Below are 17,326 nucleotides of genomic sequence, written 5' to 3' on the forward strand. Positions count from 1 at the left end.
AGTATTTATACTGCCCGCCAATGGCGTCGCTTGACCCATTTGGCGAGTGGAGGAGAGGAACCCAGGGCGAACTAGGGCAGCCCTCGCCCGTGCAGACGTCGCAGTCTTCCCCCCTCCTCCGAGAGTGGCAGTGAGGAACCGTGCCTGCTGATGCCTTCCTTGCCGGACCGAAGGAGTTCCTCGCCTCCTCCTCACCCATCGGTTTTCTCCGGGAGCTGGCCTTTGTCTTTTGGACTTGCGAGAAGGAGAGAAAAGTGAAAGTGCTTGCGGGTGCATTCACTGCTGGATTTCCTCGGACAACTCTTTGGAGAAACGGGTGGCCTGCGGAAGGCGGAGAGAGAGGATCGCCGATCTTTCCAATTTCTTTTTTTTTTCACAGCGATATAGAATAAGGGAAGGGAAGCAGGCAACAGCAGAAAGTAGCTGCTACGTCTGTTTTAAAGGGCGGAAGCGCCATCTCTGAGCAGGATCTGAAAGCTTTAGTTTACGTTGTCGCTATAACCTGTTTATTACGTGAATTACCGATGGCTTCAAAATAATAGAGGACCGACTTATCGCCAGACAATCCAGATTTCTTTGAGAATGCAGCACCATATTAGTAGTACATTACGTGTGCGTGTTACTTATTGCTCGATTGGAACTATTCGATGCTCCAAGTTTCTGCCCTTATTCTTGAGCGAAATGCGTAAATAGTTGCGTAGGCTCTTTGTTATAGGCTTCCACTCAGATCCATCGGCGCCGCTAAAAATAACAATTATAGATGTTCTTGTAACGAGCTTATGTCGTACGTAGCCGAAGCATTGCTGCATATATTTATGGTAGTACACGGGACACATGAAGTGAATGCTTTCAGCGCAACGCAGCACCATGAGTCAAGTTTCGCATTTAAAAGCTTCAAGCACCGCTGAAAGCCCCGAAAAGAAAAAGTACAATTAAATAGATACATACTTCATTCTTATCTAGCAAATAGCAACTTTCTTTTTGTAGTTACGGCGTACTTTTGCGCTCGCTAAAAGACTCAAAGCTTGTTATGGTGACTGAGGGGATAAGATGCAGCTCTCTCGAGTTCATTGGCACGGTTTCAATAGCAGGCCATAGCAGCTGCATTTCTATAAGCGCTATGTGCAAAACGGCTGCTCCCATATGTGAGCGTTAAAGAAGATTCTTTGGGCAGCAACTTACCCTCTGTAACCCGCTTCGAGCTAGCATCTTGGTTTAGGCGCGTGAATTCTTAGACTTGATTTTATTTTAGCTTATACAAAATTAGCGTTATCCTTGACATATAACCGCGTCTTAGGACAGCCGTAATTGCACCGTCATGCATATTTTTGTGAAACACATAGAAAGATGCTTTCATGATTGTGCAATACTAATCGTTGAGGTTTACCATCCCAAAACGAGCATATGACTATGAGAGACGCGGTAGTGAAGGGCTCCGGGAATTTCGACCCCCTGGCATCCTTTAACGACTCGGGCCTCAAGGATTGTCGCCTCTACTGAAAATACGGGTACCTCATCCGGCATTAAACTCTGCAACCTGCCGGTCAGAATCCGAGCGCCTTAGCTACTAGACCACCACGTTGGGTTTCTTCGTGACTCTGGAAACTGCTTTTGGAAACTGCATACACCCATGCCTGTTTATCCTAATCGAGTACAGATAGCTCGGACGCTTTGAAGAAGTAAACTCCCGTCAAACGAAAGCAACACCACTTATATTGAACTTATCAATGTAGACTGACGACAACAATGTTTTCATAGCTTTGCTTTTCAAAGGGGTGCTGATCGGGAGACTCTAAGTTACCAATTTTTTTAGTCCAAAGTCTAGAATTTCAGCTGCTATGGGTGAGCGTGCCGTGTATAAATTTATTACCACATTATTAATGAGAACTATTGTGAACTCTTCTATGTTAGTTGTCTTCAATATTTCACTATTGTGTCTAATGAAGAAACAAGCTCTTAGACTTACACTTTTACCATAATATATATATATATATATATATATATATATATACATATATATATATATATATATATATATATATATATATATATATATATATATATATATATATATGCACATCATTGCGCACCGCCAATGTTTAGCTTAGCGGAAAAAAGAACTGTATTCATCGAAAACTTCAGAAGCCTCGGCTGATCCGGAATCGCTTTTTGCGAATTGCGAAATAAATCTGAATGTTGGGAAGCATTAAAGAACAGCAATTATAGCTGTGGACATACTAAACTTTTCTCTCAGCTGACTATGAAAAGCGTGTCCTTGGGATATGCTGTTATCTTAGAGTATTACTGTTTTCGTTTTAAGGAAAGGAAAATCACAGAATGGAAAAAAAAGGTTTAATAATACTCCAATTTCAGGCTGTTTCGCGTCGCATCTATACAAGTCAATTTTCAAAGTTTGCCAGAGTTGCCACACAATTGAGAATTTTGCCTATTTCAATTGGTGACGACGTCAGAAGCAAGCGAAATATGCTTAAGAGGCGGCTCTAAGAAACCAGAATTTTGAAAATTGGTTCTTAGAAACACGTCCCCCGACTTCCTGTAGTGAAACCCAAGCACGTGTCCTCATCTATTGTGTAAATATAGGTTGCTATATATCTTTGACATCGCCCCGCCGCAGTGGTCCAGTGGCTAAGGTACTCGGCTGCTGACCCGTAGGTCGCGGGATCGAATCCCGGCTGCGGAGGCTGCATTTCCAATGGAGGCGGAAATGTTGTAAGCCCGTGTGCTCAGATTTGTGTGCACGGTAAAGAACCCCAGGTGGTCGAAATTTCCGGAGCCCTCCACTCTGTCTGTCTGTCATAATCATATGGTGGTTAAACCCCAGATATCAATCATGTGGCATCGGAAATAAAACGCCATTGAAAGTGTTAAGCTCGAGCAATCACAAATTATTTTATCTTAGACGAGCTCTTAAGCAATCCACTCCCGCCGTTCACCTTGTTGCATTTAATGCAAATGTTCAACCTACTTTAGATTATGCATGCATAGTTTGGTACCCTTACACTAGAAAAAATATCAGCGAAATGGAAAAAATTCGAAAGAGAGCTGTTAGGTTTATTTATAACAGCTTTGGTCGCACTTCAATAACATGTTTATTAGCAAAAGCTAATCTCCCAACACCTACACAAAGAAATAAAGTATTGAGATTGAAATTTTTCTTTCAGTTAGTTAAAGGTTATTAAAAGTTAGACTCATCACATATACTTCATTTTTCCACAGGATATACCACAAGGCAGAGGCATGCCTTTACAATAACCCCATTTTCCACCCGTAATAACACATTCAAGTATTCGTTCTTCCCTAGGACAATTACCGAATGGGATAACCTTAGTAACGAAGTTGTTTCCCAGTAATCCTTGAACCTGTTTTCTGCGAAGCTCTAGCTGTGAGTGTCTAAATTCTATGACATGTGCTCATGTGCTCCTGTTCTTTATTTCAATCACTGTAACTATTCTCCACCTGTGATCATCTTGAATGTAGCGCTCATTTCTCTATGCCGGTTTATTACAAACCACTGTTCTTTTTTATATTTATTTGTTTGCCGTTTTGTAAATTTATCAGATGTATATCCACCCTGCCAAAACCCTATGTTAGGGTTGCAGTATTTAAAAATAAAATAAATAAATAAATAAAACTCTCGTTAAAAGGCTCCTAAACCACACCGAGTTCGAAAGGGGACTGAGTGATCGCTTTGTTAAGTGCTATCTACGCTTTTCGCAAGTGCTATCTCTGCTAAGCCCTCCTAGTCCCTTATTTATTCTTGAAACACGTGGAATGTCAGCTCTAAGTGTTGGGTCGGTCAAGATTCCGTGATTTTCGACTGCATGCTGTTATCTGCACATGTACACTCGCAGATGTCGCAAACGAAGATGGACTAGGGAATCACGCGCGATGAAAATGCGAGACAGGGCACACTGGGCATGCGACTGCACGCAAAAGCAGGCTAGGAGGCGATTCAAAACAGAAATATTTGGTATATTGACCACTCGAGAGCCGATTTCATCCTAACATTACGAGAAAATTAGCAGGCGTCTCGAATTGCGCCAATATATGGGAGACGCCGGGAGAGAATGACGCATTCGATCTTTGAATTTTCATTGGCTGTTTAGGGACCGTTTAAAGGTCAAGCCCTTAAACGAGCGAGCATGCAACTAGAGTTGTCATCGTCACAATTTTGAGGTTGTGAATGTGTTTTGTCACAATCATGAACTGACACACTGTGCTACGTTGGATGTAACAATGGCCCTTTTTCAGGAGCATGACCAGCACATGCGCAGCGGCGGTGACGTCACGTGCCTAGTTTTTTTTTCGTCACTGGGTGGAGAAATCTTCAAATTGTCAGGAAAAATACCTGGCCCCCTATATTTTCAACTGACAACGTCCGAAGCCAATCGGAAATTGGCCCCCATTTAAATTTCGGCGAATTCGAATGCGCTCTTCAGACTTGAAAAAGGTCCATTCCTCTATGCACGTTTTAACACCACAGGTATCATAAAACGATACCTCGAAAGATAAGAAGTAAAGGTAAAAAATCATGGAAATCAGCATGTAGGGCAGTGAAGCGCCTATACAACTCTACAAGATCTCACCTGACTTCTCATGCGTTTACTTCTGAGTTTTACCCGCGCCGAAAGACTCTGCCACGAGTAGTGTCTCGGGGCAGAAGACGCACTCCCAGAGCATTCCTACTGAGCGCAGTTCAAAAACTTGGGGTTGGGCGCCTTGGTCGAAAGGGTACTGACATGTTCGACGCGCTTAAATATGAAGCCTCAAACCGGACGCCTCGACCAATGACAAACCAGTAAGGATAAATGCGGGTAACAGCGCACGTGCAGAAAACGCGAATTCTGAAGCGTCAACATCGGAGCTCCCCTACCTTCGATGAAAAAAAAAAAAAAAGAAGCGTGACTGAGAGAAAGTGTTCAGCCAGAGGTCACGTGAATTTAGTTTGGAGTTATGAAACTGCCGAAGACAAGTACAAAATTTGTGAAAGCTATATAAAAAACTCGAATAAACGTAAAGTAAGCGCTTAGCTTACACGGCAAACAGAGACGCCTGTCTGAACGTTGGGTATTAAGAGAACAAATAATGGCGGGAAGCTCGAAATAGCTACTGTAGGAGAGAAGAGCTTTTGTGAAGAGATGCCGCGTTCGGTGGTTTCAATGTACTCTCTTGCACTCTCTTCGGGTGGCGGACGTCGAAGGTCAGACAGCATTGCTTGCCACCGGACCAAACGAGTAAACTTGACGCCGCGATTGTGAGCACGACGGGGGCACGATAGTATGCCTAAGGGAAGGGGAGGATTAGAGGCCGACGGGGGTTCAAAATGCACGCTGAAAGCGGGACACGCCGGCACTTGCCTAAGCTGTGTGTCGTGAACGCCTCTCGTGCTGCGCGCACGTGCAGCTGTGAGGAAGAGCTCGTAGACGCGTGTTCTCTCAATCACTGGGAGCTCTCCACTGTGACGAGTAGATAGCATTCACAAGTGAACAACAGAGCACTAGGTCTCTTTATGTACACATGCAAATAGCCATTGCAACCACCTGTGTACACAGTCTAGTGGTACCTTACTATCATCTTCCCGCTGTTTACTCATCCCTTGTGCACTGATGGCTGCCGTTGAGATGTGACTAAAGTTTTATGTACAGAAGTGGAAGCTTGGGTAGTTGGTACGTAGTCATAGCTTGGTCTATCTCCGCCCTTTAGACAACTCCCGATGCAATTCATGAATATACAAATATGATTATAAAGGAAAATGAAGCACCACTCAATAAACAATTTAGAATTTCTTCCTCATTGCCACTGAAATCATACCAATTAAACGTATTTTGTTCAAATTTAAGCTTTTGTGGTTGTGAATATTTAATACCAATCTGACGTCAATCTCGTTTTTTCATTGGGCATTCCGAAATAATACATGGTGGTCACCTATGCATAGTAAGAAACCTAGCAGGCACGAGCCATGCCATGCAACGGAATAAATTATCGTCCTAAAGTCCATCGCTATTTCTCTTAGTTACCGTGAACCTTATAGCGTAGTATTTGTAGGTAAAGAATTTCGTTTAGTCATGTCAACTTTGTGCTTGTAAAATGAACTTTTTTCTAATTTTTTTTCCAATGCGCCCCAAGAAGGTCTTTATTTTTTTTTTGTTGACACCGACTGCAACATCCGGATGTGACTCTGCTTTACACGCTTTGTCTGAGCGATTTGACATCTATGTGTCAAATTTTAATTCCTGCTTCAAAATGGAATGCGAAACTACGTTGGTAGAGCACCTACAACATCATAAAAAAATTGTTTTTTCTGCATGTCAAGACTTCCGGCTACATGACCTCTGGAGCAGCGTCCCGTATGACGCAGAGCCGTATATCCCCAAATATACGGATCTGGTATGACGTGATCCATCCAATGTGCCAACGGAATGAAACACATTGTTTTCCCTCGCGTTTCTCAGCTGTCGTGCTTGTCAAAGACGGTGCACAAGCTTCTTTACATCAACGCTCTTCCCTGAATCTCTCGCAAACCAGCCGAATGTCTCGCGGAAGGAAAAACAAAAAAACAAAACAAGAGATACCGTTCGAGTGGCACATTTTTATGTTAGAACGGAAAGAAATTTTCAAAAGAAAATTCTGTCACGGGAAGCTGCTTCATTTATTTATTTATTTATTTACATTTTTATTTGTGTATTTAGTAGACACTGCCAATTCGATTATGAATATTTCGCAGGAAGGACACAAAATACAAATCTGTAGAAGCCATATACAAAAAGAAAAAGTAATATAAAATAGAAAAGGCTTTTATAATTGGCAATCAAATTGTAAATATGAAGATTCATACATGCAGAACATCTATGCATTCACGTGAAAACACTAATATAACACTATTAAATCATGTAGTTCCAATATAAGGACAATAATCAAGAAACAGCTTAACTACGACCAGTGCAACTTATGCTACAAAATACATTCGACTGCTGGACATAACTCTGTGCGTACCGCACTTGTACTAATTTTAGCGCCATTCTATAACGCTTCGTTCAAAAACATTACAACGCATGCAACTTTTCTCAGCATGCTTCGCATAACGTGAATTCGCAAAGTGCATGGAGATCTGAATTTTATCAGTTGATGTTATTTATACCTAAATGTTCTTGGAGTTATTATGCTTGATTTTCGTCGCTCTCGTTCGACATACCACGAAAAGTTTGCTGCAGCAACCATGGTTGATTTGAATCAGTACATGAGAGTCAGAGTATACGTGCAGTGAAGAACATAAAATAGAAAAATAATATTAGCAACAGCAATTCCAACCTGAAGAAAATCGACTAGAAGAATAGACTAGAATTGACTAGAGTTTTCCGCCGCCCAATGCAGGTTTAATTACCCTCAGAAGTGTACGCGTCAGTATTGCATCACATCATGTCTCATGTAATGCTGCGGAAACAGGCAACTGTATGGAAACTTGCTCGGGATCGCTGTGAGGCGTGTTATGCAGCTCCAGTGGGCCTCGCCCTGAGTATTGCACCATACCAAACGACGTAGTGAGACGGAGAGGTTGCCGAAACGTCGCGAAGCCGTCGCACCCCCGTAACCGCGCTTCCTTCGTCAGCTTTTCAGTGCATATACAACTCCCGTAAAAAAAAGAGAGAGAGAGAACAAAACAAGTTTGCACAAAAGCCAGTCACAATTATTTATTCAGAGCACTGGAAGCTTATATAGCCTGCATAGTTTGGATATTATCCAGAGATCTAGAACCTAAAGTAAAGTAAGGAAAAACTTTTTGTTCGATCCGCGATTTAGAGAAATCAAGTATGGGGTACGAAACTACGTTGGCTGGCATAGATGCATATTTATTTTAATTTTGTTCAGGAAAATTGCAGAGTAACTTTACTTTGAGCAGGAGTGGACACAAAGATTAGGAGTACATCAAAAGAACACATCAACAGAGGATTATACAACCGTAAACTTTAAATTAACGCTTGAAATAGGGCAACGCAAATTCAGCGATGTCAGCGTACCTTTACCCAAGCATTTTCCTACATTTTCAGGCAAGAGCTATCGATAACTCGGTAATTTGTTCTAGGTGCTTATGGATCTAGGCAAAAAGGTATACCTAAAAGCTTCGTTTGATAAGCTGTATACCTGTATCCTATTCTCGTTCTCAAAAAGTGTACTTGCGGGCAGTGTGTCGTGAATATTATAATTAATATTGATCAATTGCATTGTTACACATTAGGTACAAATATTTTAATCTACTTTTGGCGCATCTCTCAATTAGTGTATTTTGGCCCATACAGGTCGTCACATCAGTAACGCCATTGGTGCGTTAGTATTTGTCGCAATCGAATGGGACCCCCGATATTTAAACACTCCAAAACTTAACAATATTTTGTCAGTTCGGTTTTCATAGCAGGAGGTATACTCCAGAGATGGCCAGGCAAGCGCTTCGCACCCTGCTAGTTTGACGTTTCTTGGGGCTTTTGCAAGCATGAGTCGCACAAACGAGAGATACAAAAGTGTTGGTGCAGATTGTATTGATGTGAAGATCCCAGCTTATATTTTTTGATGGCAGTTCCGCGATATTAATCAGCCAGTATTATGTCCTCAGATAACTTTCACTTTCATGCCGTCAACCAAATAAAAATTGGGCAAAATGGTTTTGTTTCGGCATATATTGAGGACTTTAGTACAATTTTAGAGAATGTATAAATGACAGAGCGCACAAAACATCACACCAAGAATAAATGAGCAGAACAACCATGGTCTGCCTTGTCCTACTTTTTCTTTTTTATTCGTTCCATGAGTTCTACTTACGTCGTATATGTTATGCAGCGTTTAGTGTGTCCTTCATGTCGTCCTCGTCTAGGTGTTGTGCTGTGGTTCACTGTCGTTACTCTAACACTGTCTGTATATTACATACAAAAGTGTAGTCGTTGACTCAGTATTTACCTGGCCGCTTCAGATCATCTATATTGTCACAATAGCACATACCCACATTGGCTTGGCTCAATCTCGTTCCATGCCCGTGCCAATTCCCCCTTCAAAAAAAAAAACAGTACCATCCCGATGGTCAATGCCGATTAGAAGTGAGAATAATCGCCCACACACACACAAAGACGCTTGATGAAGCAGTGTCAATATCTTAACAGTGTTAAAGATTCAAGAAGCGCCTATCATGGAGGGCTAGTTGGTAAGACATGGGGAAACATAAAGCTACGCTTACACACAGGAAACAAGGAGAAAGAAGTGGGCGTCCACATCTTTCATATTGAGTCTTGTGTGTAGGCGTAGTTATATGTCTTCCTTGTTATGAGTAATGTCAGATAAATCACTGGACTAAGTTTTAAAGATCGATATATCAGCCTACCACTTCTCGTGTTGCTAATAACCACGCTGCTGTAGGCATGCTTACGTAACTGTAAAACACTGGTTATATAAGACATATCTGGCCGTACAACTTACGTCTGCGCGTACAAAATCTGTGCATATCTTTAGTGTAGTTTCGTAATAGTTCGTTCAATGAAAAAATGGCAGAACCCATGAGCAGTGGGAATCGATGATATGCGAAGCACGAATGAGAAATGTTGATATGTCACGTTAAAATCAGCACAACGTTACGAGGTGAAGGTAAGTGATGCCGTACATGACTTACGTGTCATGATTATCATGTTTGGATGTGTCATTTACGTTCGTCATCTATTCACGTCACGTGATATCAAATTTAGTATATGTGGAGCTAGCGAAACGGCTGCGAGCACGCTATGAGCGTGGTATGTTGTCATGTTCCTACATGGCACGCATATCAAAATAATCGGGTTAGCACCAGTCATATGTTTCGTCGTCCATTGACGTCACGTAACACCAAATTTGGTATATGTGGAGCTAGCAAAACAGCCACGAGCGCATCATGAAGGGTTCAATTCACTCCATTGTAGCGTTGACGTGCGCGCACGCTGGGCACAGCGACGCTACGTTAGAAAAGCGTGAGCACTTGTAGTCTGACGCCAGGCGCGACCGGAGTCTGCGCCGCGGCCCAACGGCAACCGGCGCGAAATGCGACATGCTGCATTTCACCCCGATGCGTTACTCAGGCAACACTTATTCTCCCTCTTTTCATCACGGAGGGACGCCGGACGTGCTGAAACGCGCATCTGTCAAAGCAACGCAGAGTAGCGCGCGCCTGCGAGAATATGGCAGGACCGGCTCCTGGCGTGGCAACGCCGGCGTGACGCGACGAAATGAAAGCCGGCGAGCACGCGCACCGTGCCTCGTCGAAATGTATTGGTGTCTTTCTTGACTGTGGCATGTAGTGATGTTCTCACATGACACGCATCTCATAATTATCATGTTTGCACCAGCCACATATCTTCGTCATCCATTGGTGGCGCGAAATTTTGTGTGTTGGTACATGTGAAGCTATTGAAACGGCCGCGAGCGCATCATGAGCGTAGCATGTAGTCGTATTGTTACCATACACTCATCTCATGTATATCATGTTTGCGACAGTATCATACCTTCGCATTTCAGTCACGTCCCGTAATATCAAATTTGGTATAAGTGAAGCTAGCGAAACGGTCGCTAGTGCACCATCAGCGTGGCATGTAGTCATGTTCTTACATGACACGCATCTCTATATTATCATGTTTACACCAGTCACACACTTATTCATCCATTCACGTACTGTAATACCAAGTTTGGTATATGTGACGCTAGAGAAACGGCCGTGAGTGCATCATGAGCATGGCTTGCAGCCATGTTGTTACATGACACGCATGTCATGATTTTCATGTTAGGGTCTGTCGCTTGTGTTCGCCATGCAATCATGGCATATCATACCAGTTTTAGAACATGCCATGTGAACGAAACCACCGCAAGAGCTGCAGGACCATGGAATGTAAATCATGACATTCATAGCATACATGTCATGATTTTCATATTATGACTAGCAAAATATGTTCTTTATACAGTCATGTTCTGCCATACCAAATTTTTAATCGATACCGTCATCGAAACGGCGAGAACAGCTAAATGTATTTTTAACGTCCCAAAACCACTATATGAATATGAGAGACGCCGTAGTGGAGGGCTCCGGAAATTTCGACCACCTCGGGTTCTGTAACGTGCACCTAAATATGAGCACACGGGCCTACAACATTTCCGCCTCCATCACAAATGCAGCCGCCGACGCCGGGATATGAACCCGCGACCTGCGGGTTGATTGATTGATATGGCGGGTTTAACGTCCCAAAACCACCATATGATTATAAGAGACGCCGTAGTGGAGGGCTCCGGAAATTTCGACCACCTGTGGTTCTTTAACCTGCACCCAAATCCGAGCACACGGGCCTACAACATTTCCGCCTCCATTGGAAATGCAGCCGCCGCAGCCGGGATTCGAACCCGCGACCTGCGGGTCAGCAGCCGAGTACCTTAGCCACTAGACCACCGCGGCGGGGCGACCTGCGGGTCAGCAGCCAAGTACCTTAGCCACTAGACCACCACGGCGGGGCCAGCTAAAAGTTGTGGACGGATAGATAGACCATGAAGGAAAGCTAAACGTCGTAGGGGGCTAGATAGATACATACATAGATAGATAGATAGATAGATAGATAGATAGATAGATAGATAGATAGATAGATAGATAGATAGATAGATAGATAGATAGATAGATAGATAGATAGATAGATAGATAGATAGATAGATAGATAGATACGCTCAAAGTCGCCGAAGTTCGCTAAGAAATGCTTCGCATTTAAAATGAAAAACTACATTTGCACCAACCTCTATAACGCGAATAAAGATTGCTCAACTTTCGTTTAAATGTTAAGATTGCTCTCAGTAGGAAAGAGGGGCAGGTAATTGTCTGATATTATAAGTATACAATAAAACATTCTTGCGGCACACCGATACGTGTGCTGTGAAGCGTTGTGCTTCATTATGTGTCATTATTGATATATAAGGATGACCAATTCAAAATAAAAGTACGGAAGTCATGCGAAACGCGGACACGAAGAAAAAACGCAAGACAAGTGTCAACTATCAGTTTGCAGAGTGCCGTATTGGTGTTGTAAAAAATTGTGTATAAGTATTTTGTATCCCCAAATAGCCTTGAAAGAGTGTTGTTTTAAATGAAACATGCCCTTTGAGCAATAAAGGTTTTTAAATGCGAATGCATTTCTTAGTCGGGCTGTCAAGCGTCCGCCGGGTTCCGTCCATCACCCTCTCCCATAGCAGCAGCTCTGGGCGCGAGCGCTTATCCTCGTCCCTAGAAACCAGTGCATGTGGTGCGAAAGAGTGTAGGAGAAGATAGGTTCAGTGCTTCGCCGCACCTTCTCTCGCTGTTCGCTCTCTCTTCTTCCTGCACCACACTTTCCCGTCCGTTCGCGCCTTACTCTCAACCGTTCGCTGCCTGGGCGCCTCTGAAGAACTGAGTTTCAAGGCTGCTCACACAATACAAGCGGAAGAGGTAGCATTTGCCCTAGCTGCCTCTGACCATCGATCTCAATGTATCATATCAGATTCGCGTGGGGCATGTCGAAATTATGAGGCTGGTTGGATCACACCACTAGCGGGAAGAATTTCGCAGAATTATAGCAACTGAGGAATCGACCCTACCTCTCGTTGCCTATTCTGACTTCAGAACGCCAGGACCTGATGGGGAATGAAGCCGCGAACACGGGAGCCCGAGCACTCGCTCAATGGGCATTCCGCTTAGATCCTGAGTACCTGCAACGCGGAGGCGGATATCTTCATACATACAAAAATATTACAACCTTTTACAGGGATCAGCATTGTCAACACCCACCTCCTGCAAAGGGGCTGGGGAAGGCTAATGAACGCATCTTACAGAGACTTTTCACCAATACTTTATTGTGCCCGACAATCGTGCAACATTTCGATTCCTCCTTCACTGGCATGTGCGAATACTGGGGCAGGTGGTTGACACCTACCACATCGTTCGGGCTTGCCAGCTCAACTCAGCTCTTCCCCTCAACCCTAACCCAACAACCCAACTAGAGAAGAGTGGGAGGCGACCCTGCTAGGTTGCTCTGATCTTCAAGCACAAAGGGCCCTGGTCCAGAGGGCTAGGTTAGCAAGTGTCACCAATGGGGTCCCGGAATAAGGACTCCACCCACTATGAAGCCTCTGAAGGGCTGAACCTCTCATCTTTTTTTTTTGTTCTTTTTAGGGGAGAAACCCTTTATCACGGCACCCGTTCGTCCCTCGTAGCCATTGTAATATGTAACAAGTATAACATTTTGACATCCAAGGTGGTGCCGGTGAGCGATTTTTTCTGTGCGTTGTTGAACAATAAAAAATAATGCTGAATGTACATGCCAATGGCTGCTAATGGGGAATGAGAGACAGGAGCATTCGGCTTTTAGTTAACGCGCATGCTGTGATCCCCATTAGCAGCCATTGGCTTGTACATTGAGCACTGTCTGACAAGAAAGCGTTGCTACGTTATACTCGCTGGGTGTAACTTCTTTAGTTTTAGAAAGGTTTAGCGAGCGTTGAGCCGCAGTGCTATGAATACAGTGAACTAGTATATACCATGAATGAACTCGAGGTGGTTAAAGGTGGGAGGTAGATATGAAGCGCTAGCCGTAAGAAAGTAAAAGCCGAATTTTCCGGTCTCTCATTTCCCATTAGCAGCCATTTGCATGTACATTGAGCACTATCTGACAGGAAAAGGTTGCTACGTTATACTCTCTGGGCGTAACATCCTTGGTTTTATAAAGGTTTAGCGAGCGTTGAGCCGCAGTGCTATGAATACAGTGAACTAGTATATGCCATTAGCTCGAGGTGGTTAAAGGTGGGAAGCAGACGCGTAGGTTAAAGGTAGGAAGTAGGCTGAGAAAAGGTTAGCGGTTGCCAAATTTATTTCAGCAAAGCTTCAGCAACTGAGCCTTACACATGGGGTGAAAAACCAGCCCTGGACAGCCAGTCTGAAAGATCAAAGCTTGCTACTAATTTGTTATCACATAGTTTGGGCAAGCAGGTATGAAAGTCATGGTTAAAACGTTGAACTGTTTACCTAGTTCAGAATACTTGCCACGGTTGTGTAGTGTCCAAGGCACTCGGCTGCTTACCTGCAGGATTGTGCGACGTGATTCATAGTGCGAGCCAAGGCGAGTAGTCTGAATTATGAATACAGTGACAAGGAAGTTCATGAAATTTCTGGCATCTCACACGTGAAAGTCAAGTGGCTAATTTTTTTGGTTAAGCTAGAGTAAACGTGTATGGCTAGTTTTTTTTTTGTATAGTGACTGTCAGAAAACGCAGTCATTGACAAAACTAAAATAAAGTTGACTACCCTATGTAAACGATCCGTATCCGATGTCCAATAATCCCGTATGTTTCCGTAGGAATCTTACAGAAATATATGAAACATGTATAGGAAACATACGTATTCTTACGGAAACATACGAAATTCTTGGACATCACATACGAATCATTTCAATAGGGTGGGCAGTCAGCTCAGCGAACTTTTCCTAAAAATGACTGAACGTTTCAAATTTTAGTGCTGGTATGTGACTGAACACTGCGTAGCGTTATTGACAGCAGTTGAGATGTCCATGTAACTGCATTTTATAAAAAGTACAGTGCTATGAGAGGGCACCACATATTGTGTTGGGTTTAATAGTGTAGTTACATGAATTGACGTGTGTTAGTCTTGCCTAGCTGCTTTATTATGTATTTTTTCGTTGTTGTGGTTTTCATGTATACCCTATCATTCCCGACAAGAAGTAGCCGGTTTTATACAAAAGTGCCTTCGTCTTTTCAACGTAACAGTAAATAAAATTGTAACTTTAAATGGAGGCGACGCAAGATCTTACACGTAGGCCATATCTTCAGATAAAATGTCACACTCAGAAGTTTTCGTTCCGCAGGCGAAGCCAATCGAACTCGTCTGCGATGACAGACCGTACCATGCCATCGCCCGTTTGGAAACTGCCTTTGAGGAAAACGATATAAACGTCCCGCATGGGGCAGCGGCACACGCCTGAAACGCTTAAGGCAATCGGAGTGTAGTTTCATTTGTTCTTTATTTATTTTTATGAAGACATTAGAAATCAAATGAAGCCAGCACTACTGCTCAGTACGTCGCACCACCTCGGTAATCGCACTCAAAGGGAAAGGTGAGATGGAAATCGTCTGTGTCACCGTATTCGTAGCGCTTGCTGGTACCGTTATCTCCTCTCGCTCGTAATTTATTGCAACGCAGAATACGCCATGAGGGTCATGCAGACGCCGAAAGCCCCTGCATACCAGGGCACAGTTACGTAAGGGGGACAAAGTTTCTGCACGATCCTTCGATCTCGAAGGAAGATGCTGAACGGCGCTCTGACTTCCTCGAATCGCACGTATTCACGAAAGAAGGAAACCTCAAGAGGATTACCTGTGCCCAGGGCTAAGCGAGAGCATTCTTAAGAATGCAGAATAGTTAGCTAAATGGTGGTATTCATTATAAAGTAAATGCAAATGCTGTATAATACTACCTATCTGTTTTTTATTATTACAGTAAAAAATAACGGATGTCTGCGCACAAGGGATGACACCTTACTCGTTGTCTCACGAACAATTAGTACAATTACGAATGTAGTTTTCCCCACATATGGACTTCAAGGGAGTGGTTTGAGGCATGACACATTTGCAGACATAGGCTCACCCCGGTGAGCTTGCTCCTATAAGTGAGCTAGTGCAGCTACTGCTGTTAGCCTTGTTGCTGGACTGGGGGGCTGTTAGACACTTGGTGACACACCCCTGCTATCAACTATAGAGAGGCTTAGGCACAACAAACACCGGCTATGTATACCAGCTAGGCAAACCCCGTCAGCTGCAACCCCACATGGTTGGATGATCTATTCAAGAAGTATGCTTCTCCTTATCGCATTTTCCGTCTGTTTGTTTGTTTGTTTGTTTGTTTGTTTGTCGCCTGTACGTACTGGCACGTACCCACTCTGGGGGATTGGCCGTGAAATCTAATAGTAGCCTGTAAGTGATACGCTGATTGATATCCTATTGTTAAAAGAACAAAAATAATGAAATAATAAAATATTAATAACAAATTGAAAAATACTACAAACTAAAAAAATAATTAAAAAGGAATCAATAAGAGAAAAGTGGAGGTAATACCATATTAGAACACTAAAATTTTGAATAGACCAGACAGATCAGTTTATATCACCCCGTCAAAATCAAATAAATGTGTGGCTTTCATTAACATTATCACAAGTATTCGTCAAAAATATATTGTTGAATAAAATTGCATACTGCATCAAATACCTTTCTGTGGATGTCCCAAGCCAGAGGCAACGAAACTACGAACACTATCTGCTGTTAAATTTAAGCCTACTGGGGAAAACAGAACAAGTAGAGGTTTCTTTCTAAATAATGAATAGTTTCTACATGATATAAAGTAATGTTCTATTGTTTCTGTTTCGTCGCAGAATGGGCACAGGGGAGATATCACCGTTCAAGCTCTGTGTAAATAAAAGTTTAATGAAGGACACGACATCGAAATTTGGTTAAAATAACTTCTAACTTTTCTAGATTGACTACACTCAGGTTTAATTTAGTTAAAGTAACTTCTAACTTTCTAGATTGACTGCACTCAGGTTTCCAGGGATATCTCAGGTGCTGATAGTACATCAATTTAGTAATATTTTTCATTATATTCGTAAAAATAGCTAATTTTCTATATCTGATCTGCACCATGTGTTCCATTTTTGGTAGTACCGAGATCAGAGGACCATCAAGCGGAGCTCGAGCTAACGAATCGGCCATTTCATTCAACTGTATGCCACAGTGGCCTGGAACCCATACTAACTTACGGAGCTCCAGTTGGGGTCGAACTATTGTGTGCAATGTCACTAGGGTTCTTGATTGTTCTGAAGCTGTGAGAGCAGTACACACCGAACGAGAATTAGTAATGATCATTGCACTGTCTTCGCTTGAAGGCAGTTTTCGGAGTGCCAAAATAGTAGCCGAGAACTCAGCTTCGGAAACCGGAGTGAAGTCTGGCAGTCTTACTGAGAATGACCAACCAAGGTAATCACAGGCAATTCCTACTGCTGTCTTTTTTTATTCACAGAAGCGTCTGTGACTATTATGTTCTTTATTTCTGCATTAGCTATGTAATTTCATAATCTGTTATTCAAAAAATTCGGAGATTTAAACTTAGATAGTATGTGGAGAATGTCATCGTATTCTATTGTAATATTGTAATTTAATGCTTTAGTTCCAATTACCGATTTGTTGCCTACCTTTATGCTTTCCAGTTTCTTTTGTGTAAAATTAATCT

General features: G+C 42.8%; 1 long non-coding RNA gene across 2 annotated transcripts in view; it reads left to right on the forward strand.

The window, feature by feature from the left end:
• Positions 1 to 17,326, forward strand: part of LOC142796383 (uncharacterized) — a 255,622-nt gene that overhangs the window by 32,976 nt on the left and 205,320 nt on the right. The window lies entirely within an intron of this gene.

This window comes from Rhipicephalus microplus, chromosome 2 (assembly GCF_043290135.1).
Source record: "Rhipicephalus microplus isolate Deutch F79 chromosome 2, USDA_Rmic, whole genome shotgun sequence".
Classification (NCBI taxonomy): domain Eukaryota; kingdom Metazoa; phylum Arthropoda; class Arachnida; order Ixodida; family Ixodidae; genus Rhipicephalus; species Rhipicephalus microplus.